The 6,708-nt window shown below is 35.9% G+C and overlaps 1 protein-coding gene across 1 annotated transcript in view; it reads left to right on the top strand.

Moving 5' to 3' along the window:
* Positions 1–1,891: 1,891 nt before the first annotated feature.
* The window catches only part of LOC107554123 (3 beta-hydroxysteroid dehydrogenase type 7-like), a 21,975-nt gene continuing 17,158 nt past the window's right edge, over positions 1,892–6,708 (top strand). Inside the window, exons 1-2 of the mRNA XM_016236530.1 lie at positions 1,892–1,953; positions 2,166–2,293. The gene's annotated coding sequence lies outside the window, so the exon portion shown is untranslated. The remainder of the gene's footprint in view (positions 1,954–2,165; positions 2,294–6,708) is intronic.

The raw sequence follows: 6,708 nt of genomic DNA on the forward strand, positions 1-6,708 counted from the left end.
TTAGTTCATTATTTATTGTCCCTTTTCTGATGCCTGTCCGTTCATTTAGGTCAGATCTATCGCTATACCTTCTTCTGATTATCTGCGTAGTATCACCTCTGCCTATTTTTTTTTTTTATATGAAGCTGTTTTGGTGTGCACGTTTCTTTCAAAACTTCCTCAAAACGGCACCAACCTTAATTAAAAATGTCTCCTTTTCCAGCATGATGTGCTGGTATTCTGTAACTTTAAAAATGGTCTAGTATTGTAAGTATTTACATTTACTACTTTATTTTATTTTTCACAAATTAGAAGTTACAATGCCAGTACACTGTAAAAACAGTTATTCTAGAGGTTATCATGTACCTGCCATCATTTTAATACACCGCTTACATGAACTGATACCCCTTTCGTTCATAGTTTTTAGCAATATGAGGACAGGACTGATAAAGTCGTCTTTTTGGTGTGCTGAAATATGTGCATTGATATTTTAGCAAAATAATGGAAATATTGATTGGGTTTTCCTTTGGCATTGATATTATTGTAGACCACTGAAGAATTGTGGAGGAATGGGACATATGTTTTGAAACAAAGCACTCTATTGCGGGGCTAGTAACTACTCTGCTAAGGATAATATGATCATAAAATATATATTTCCTCATAGCTCATTTGTCGGAAGATCCAAAATCCAAAACTAGGTGTGCGTACTTCACCATAAAATGGATGTCTCCCAATTACTCGGAGAGATGTGCATGTGCAGAGATTCACTAGAACGGGCGGTCGTGTCTGTTCCTTCTGTTCTGTCCTTTCGTATTACTGGTTCTCTCTCTCTCTCTCTCTCTGCTCCACTCTGCCATAAATTGGACATGACATTACATCTTTGCTCCCTTTTTCCCGCACTTTGTCAGAGGGCCTTGCCAGCATTCTGTTCCTATCAGAGGAAGACCTGTAAAATATGTAGATTTACCGCAGTCTTTCAGTAAAAACTGATCCACAGAGGTGTAACCATAAAAACAAAACAAAAAGGACAAAAAAGATAAAAAGAATTACATGTAAATATTGTAGAGGTGTTTGTTTCTCGTAGAAACACACTGGTTCTAGGCTGTAAATATGTTCATTCTTTTCCTACTTCCCATTGCAAGAAAATAATTGTACATACCTATCATTCAGTTATTTGTTTTGTTTTTCGTTTCAATTTGATTTAAAGTTTTAATATTATTTGCAATATTTCTCTTGTATTAATGCGTTGGACCCTTTATTAATGGTGCATTAAAATATTTTTAAAAAAATAATTGATATTCAGTGTTTTCTTCCCCCACCTTTCAAACAGGTTGAAATCTAACGTGTTTGTGTGGGTGCACGTGCATGGGTTTGCAAATGACAGGCCATCGCAGCACCCCCTTGAAATTTAAAGTTATTTTAGATGTGACTGCTGCTGTACATTTATAGTTACACGAAATATGACCCATCAAGCTTTGATACGTTCAGGCATGAGCACTGCTGGGGCTCACGCTGCATGGAAATGAATCTGGAAAAAACAAAAAAAGCATTTCTAAGGCCTGTTTTAGCCTAAAGAGAAAGAACCAAATAATAGCTGAACTTTTTGTTTATATTAACAGATATTTGCCTCTACAAGATAACCTAATATTAACACATCTATACAGACTTTAGCTGACTATTATTTTGTTTCACAATCCAATTACATGACCCCAATGACCGTCGACACAACAGCATTGGAATGCAATCTCATGGCATGTTCCACTTTGTTAACTGTGAAGAGTCACTGATGTCTGTTAACCATGTCAGTATTTTCCCCAACTCTTTAGCTCCTGCATAGAACGCATTGTGCATTCAACTGAAGTTTAAGCTTTCAGTCTGCATCATGGCTCCTGGCCAGTATTCCAGTGGGATTTAGCTGGATGAGCATTATCTCTTTTTCTGTTGACAAAGGCAATAGAAGATAAAGGACTGAGAGTGAGTAGCATGTCTAAACTTTATAATCTGTCTTCAGATTTTTATAGATTTGGGCTATTGTTAAATAATAGGGTCTAAATATACTGTAGATGTTTAAGATGTATATGTTTGTAATTTTATGAATGCAAAATTATTTAATTTTGATCCACTAAGGCAGTATTAATAACCTCTATCTATTTCTTCCTCTCCTTTAACATGTACCTGTATTCGAGCTGTCAAATGTGAGGCGGAAGCATGCAGCTTGCAGAGAGGAAGACACACCTCCTTCTCAATAATGATACAGGAAATAGAAACATCAAGGCTGAGCTCACTGGATTCATTGAAGAAAATGTTTTCTAAGGTAAGGGGTTATTTCGAAGTAAGAATAGATGTGTTTTGTATAGACCATCATCCATGGCTGCAGATGAACTCATTATTTTTAAGACATTTAAGCAAAGATATAGGAACAAGGAGAGAGAGAGGGCGAGAGCGAGGATAAAATGGGTGAAAATATTAAAGATGCATTTATTTTGGATTGCAAGTAGTTATTTTTAGTTTACAGAAGTTGTCAAACCCGCTGTGTGAAACGTGTGGCTGCTTCGAAGTAAATTCGATTGATGTGAAAGATGCTGCTGCGGAACACGGAGCCGCAGTTTCAGCTTGAGTCATCAGTCTATGACACTGCTGTGACAACCGATTTTTTTGAGCCATGGACGCAAGGGGACTGGTTTAGCTTTCACGGAAACTGAAACACTAAACCGCTGAGCTGAGTCATGGTACTCATTCTGCAGAGAGCGGGGAATGATGCGACGACGAGTGCTGTTTTGGCGGTGAACGACAGGACATGTCGACACTAACAAATGCGTTCATTCATTCATTCACTCATCCTGATGACTCCGAAGTAATTCGTCTCTTTGTCGTTCGTGTGTGTGTGTGTGTGTGTGTGTGTGTGTGTGTGTGTGGGGCGTCATTTCAGGTCAGGGGCAGGGGCTCGAGCATCCCCTCTGTAAATCCACCATTCCCTTTAGAATAATAATGTTGTATATTATGTAAAACTTATAATGCAAATGAAATATTAAAATAATCTAGGTATGATAATTTGGGAACTAATTAACGTCGATTGGCCAATAATCTATCAATACGAGCTGCGCACAAGCTCAATCAGGTTTTCGTCATTTTTCGTGCAAAATGGTTCAAGCGCAACTTTTGACGTTCGTTTAAAAGAAGACAACAGATGGTATGATATTTGCTTGATTCGAGTTTAAAGGCATTCCCTGGACAACCTTGTTGCTGTTACTATGTGTGACTGAGGACGAGACTGAGAGCTGACATTATCCTGTATATCAGTGACTTTGTAAAAAAAAAAAAAAAAAAAAAAAGGAGAGTCCAAAAGCATTGACTGCGTGATGAAGCCTATTGGAATCCATTTAGAAAAATGTCCCTATAATCCAAGTTATGAAAAAAAAAAAAATAGGCCTACCCCTATACCAGTTTTTATTTTTCTATATTCATCACACAAGCAAGAGTGCTTTCCTGAATAACAGCATGTGTGGGCAATGGCAAAATTGCTATTCATTTTATACAACAGTGCAGACTGAGCAACACTCCAGTGTTTCCATCCTGAATGAATCTGTTTTTGAACAAATCTAGTAAGCCAATGATTCAAGGATCCATTCATAAAGGAATGGATATTCACTATTTGAATCCGCCGTTTTGAACATTGTTTGATTTGAATGATTCAGTGAATCGTTTATTAAAACAGGGAATTGCAGTTTAATTTTCATTTATTTATCCATGACAGGCCTAAACCACCCAAGGTACCGGCACAAAAACACATTCAGCAAAATATCGTTTAATTATTGTTATCAATCAAACAAACACATACATGAATAAAAATTAAAATGACAAAAATACATATTTCAGCTCCCAGAAAAAACTGCTTATAAATCATAGTTCATTTAACAAAGTTCAAATTTTATTAAATAAAAATGTTTAAAAATTTTGTAATCATGGTGTAAAGTTAGCTACAGGACCCCAGGCCCACCAAAGAAATACTTGACCATGCATCCCTCTGAATTTTTTTTACAATTCAACCTCTCTCTCTCGAAACAAAGATAAATATATAGCACTGCAGTTCATCAGGGCATAGTGAAACTCTCTCTCGCTATATATATACTATATATTAAAGAATACTTTAAAGCTGTTGCTTAGTAAATGAAAACATAAAACCAGCCAAAACCCTAAAAAAATGATGCCTCCTATTAAGTGGTATATACTTAATTATTATTGATAAATAAGACAAGCTCAAACAAGACATGATATGAGCAGAGGCTAATTCATCAAGCCTGTACATTATACACAGAATGACAGGATTTATTTATTTATTTTAAAATATTCAAAATCATGCTTTGCTTAACATGTCCAAACTCGCTTCTCAGCTCCTATTTTGGGAAAGCTTCTCAACCTAAGAGGGTTGCCTCATTCTTTTTCCATGTCTTTCCAAGTTTTTTTTTTTATATACACTGCACTGCCATTTAATTTGATTTCGTATTTTTTAAAGAAAAAAATCTCTAATAGCCCATTAGGTTCTTAAGATTATTTTGTTTATAATTTTTCAGCTCTTAACTCAAGTTAAAAGCTGTTGACCTGTAACCAGTTAAGTAATAAAGGCCAACTGCTAAACAGTTTTGCAAATCCTCTTGCTTAAATTTCCATTCCCCTACAGTTTCCCCCCATGCAGCGTTGAAGATTATGCAAAAAGAAGCAGTTTTAAAAGTGCTGGTAGGGTTTTTTTTTTTTTTTTGTGAATTATTTATTTCTTTAATATTATTATTTAATTTATTTATTTTCTGGTGTGTGCATGACTTCTTTCTCCACAAGTTGTCACATGTTCTGTTTTAACAGGTTAAATTGCATTTGATGTGGGTTAAATGGTTCTGTCCTTGACTGGAGATTGTTTTTGTGATTAAAGTTATGATCATTGTTAATTTTTAACTAGTCACACACTTTGTGATTTAGCAAATTACAGTACAGAAGGCTTTGTCCTATCTGCGTCAAACAAGACAAAACAGTCTATAGATATGTCTAACATTTCTGTCATACTGAAACAAAACTGACTCACATTGATTTTTCCAGACATGTAACAACAACATTACAGTATCAGAACAAATCACTCTAATTTTGACTTTGTTTGAGTGACTACATGCCATATTTTGGGCTTGTAATTTGTTATCTGAGATTTGTTCAGACTCAGAGCTTTACCTGCGTAGTAGACCAAATGTGATGGTGGATGAGTGATCATGCACAAAAAGACATGAAAGAAGTCAAATGGAAAAAAATAATTAGCACCAGTGGGATGGATGAGCTCCAGGTTTTCATCAGTATTTGTTGCTTTTTGTGCATTTCACAGTCATCAATATTTGCGAAATTGACATAAGCTTTTTAACACTGAAAGGTTGAGACATAGGTTAAATTTATCAACGTGTTAGAGAAATTGTATATTTTAGGGCCTGTAACTGATCACCAATTCTTGAACACTTTTTTTTTTTAATTTAGAGACCTGAAAAGACCACAATTTTTTTTCTAAAAATGAGATTTAAGATCAATTATAAATATGAAGGTGTCTTTTTTTAATTACTTCTCAGACAAAATGCTGCAGATTTCTGTGAAATTGAAATATCTTATGTCAAATAACAAAACTAAATTGAAATTTTAAAACATCCTAAATCAAATAAATAAATGAATAATACAAATAAAATAAATCTCTTCATATAAACAAACAGATTTTGCCTGTGCTCCTTTCTAGCTTGATTTTTTTTAAGAAATAGCAGCATGTCCATATTTTCCAGCAGAAAATGTGCCTTACAAAAAACACAGCAATGTGATCTCCATCGATTCTGATTTATTTATTTATTTTAAACAAGAGACAAGAAAGAATGAATATATGAGTACATGAACAAGATGTTTATTTGGTCTATTACAAACCGAACTATCTGTAGCTATTTAAAATTAGAGGCGACTTAGGCTGGCCGCACACTAGACGATTTTAAGCCCGATTTGTATCTCTGAACGATCGTGGGGTGTGGCCCGATTCGCGGCTTGTCACAAAAAATTTTTTTGTCCAAAAAATCCTCTATTGTGTGGTGTCATTACTTTTGTTTATCTGCTCCCGATCAAGACAGAGCGTCCCCGAACTCAAATCGTACATATCAAAAATGTTTCAGGCTGCCTCTGACGTGATAGCCAATGAGAGCAAGCAAGTGTCACCTACCGGATGTTGCGTGCTTCTATAGCTGAAACTTGGCAGCCACAAACCATGCCATGAAAGCAGAGAACATCACCCATTTTCTTTTTTATACTTTGTTTATACTCAGAACGCGCGCCAGGAGAGCCAGCTGACAACGTTGATTGTCCTCCATTTGTTTTTCTTCTCTAGTCACGTTTGATCTCGCGAGTCTCTGTGAGATCTCGTGTCACTGTGAAATCGTTCCTACAATCATCAAGTGTGTGGTCTCGCGATCTGGTCGAATTGTCAACTTATACTGTCTTTTTTTCGCATTGCATCGCGCCTTATAAACATAAAACCATGTCTGCATTTGTGATCAGAGAAATGACAAACAACAAGTGCTACTCTACACTGCTCAAAACTCGCGTTTGAATCATCAGTGGCAAATCCTTAAAATGAAAACGTACTTCCAGACTGTGAGTCAGAACTGCCGGCATTGTAGTCTACTCTCCCAGGATCAGTAAACAGTCCTCCATAAAATGTGCTGCACC

The sequence above is a fragment of the Sinocyclocheilus grahami genome, unplaced genomic scaffold (genome assembly GCF_001515645.1).
Source record: "Sinocyclocheilus grahami isolate Dianchi unplaced genomic scaffold, SAMN03320097.WGS_v1.1 scaffold491.1, whole genome shotgun sequence".
In the NCBI taxonomy this organism is placed as follows: Eukaryota; Metazoa; Chordata; class Actinopteri; order Cypriniformes; family Cyprinidae; genus Sinocyclocheilus; species Sinocyclocheilus grahami.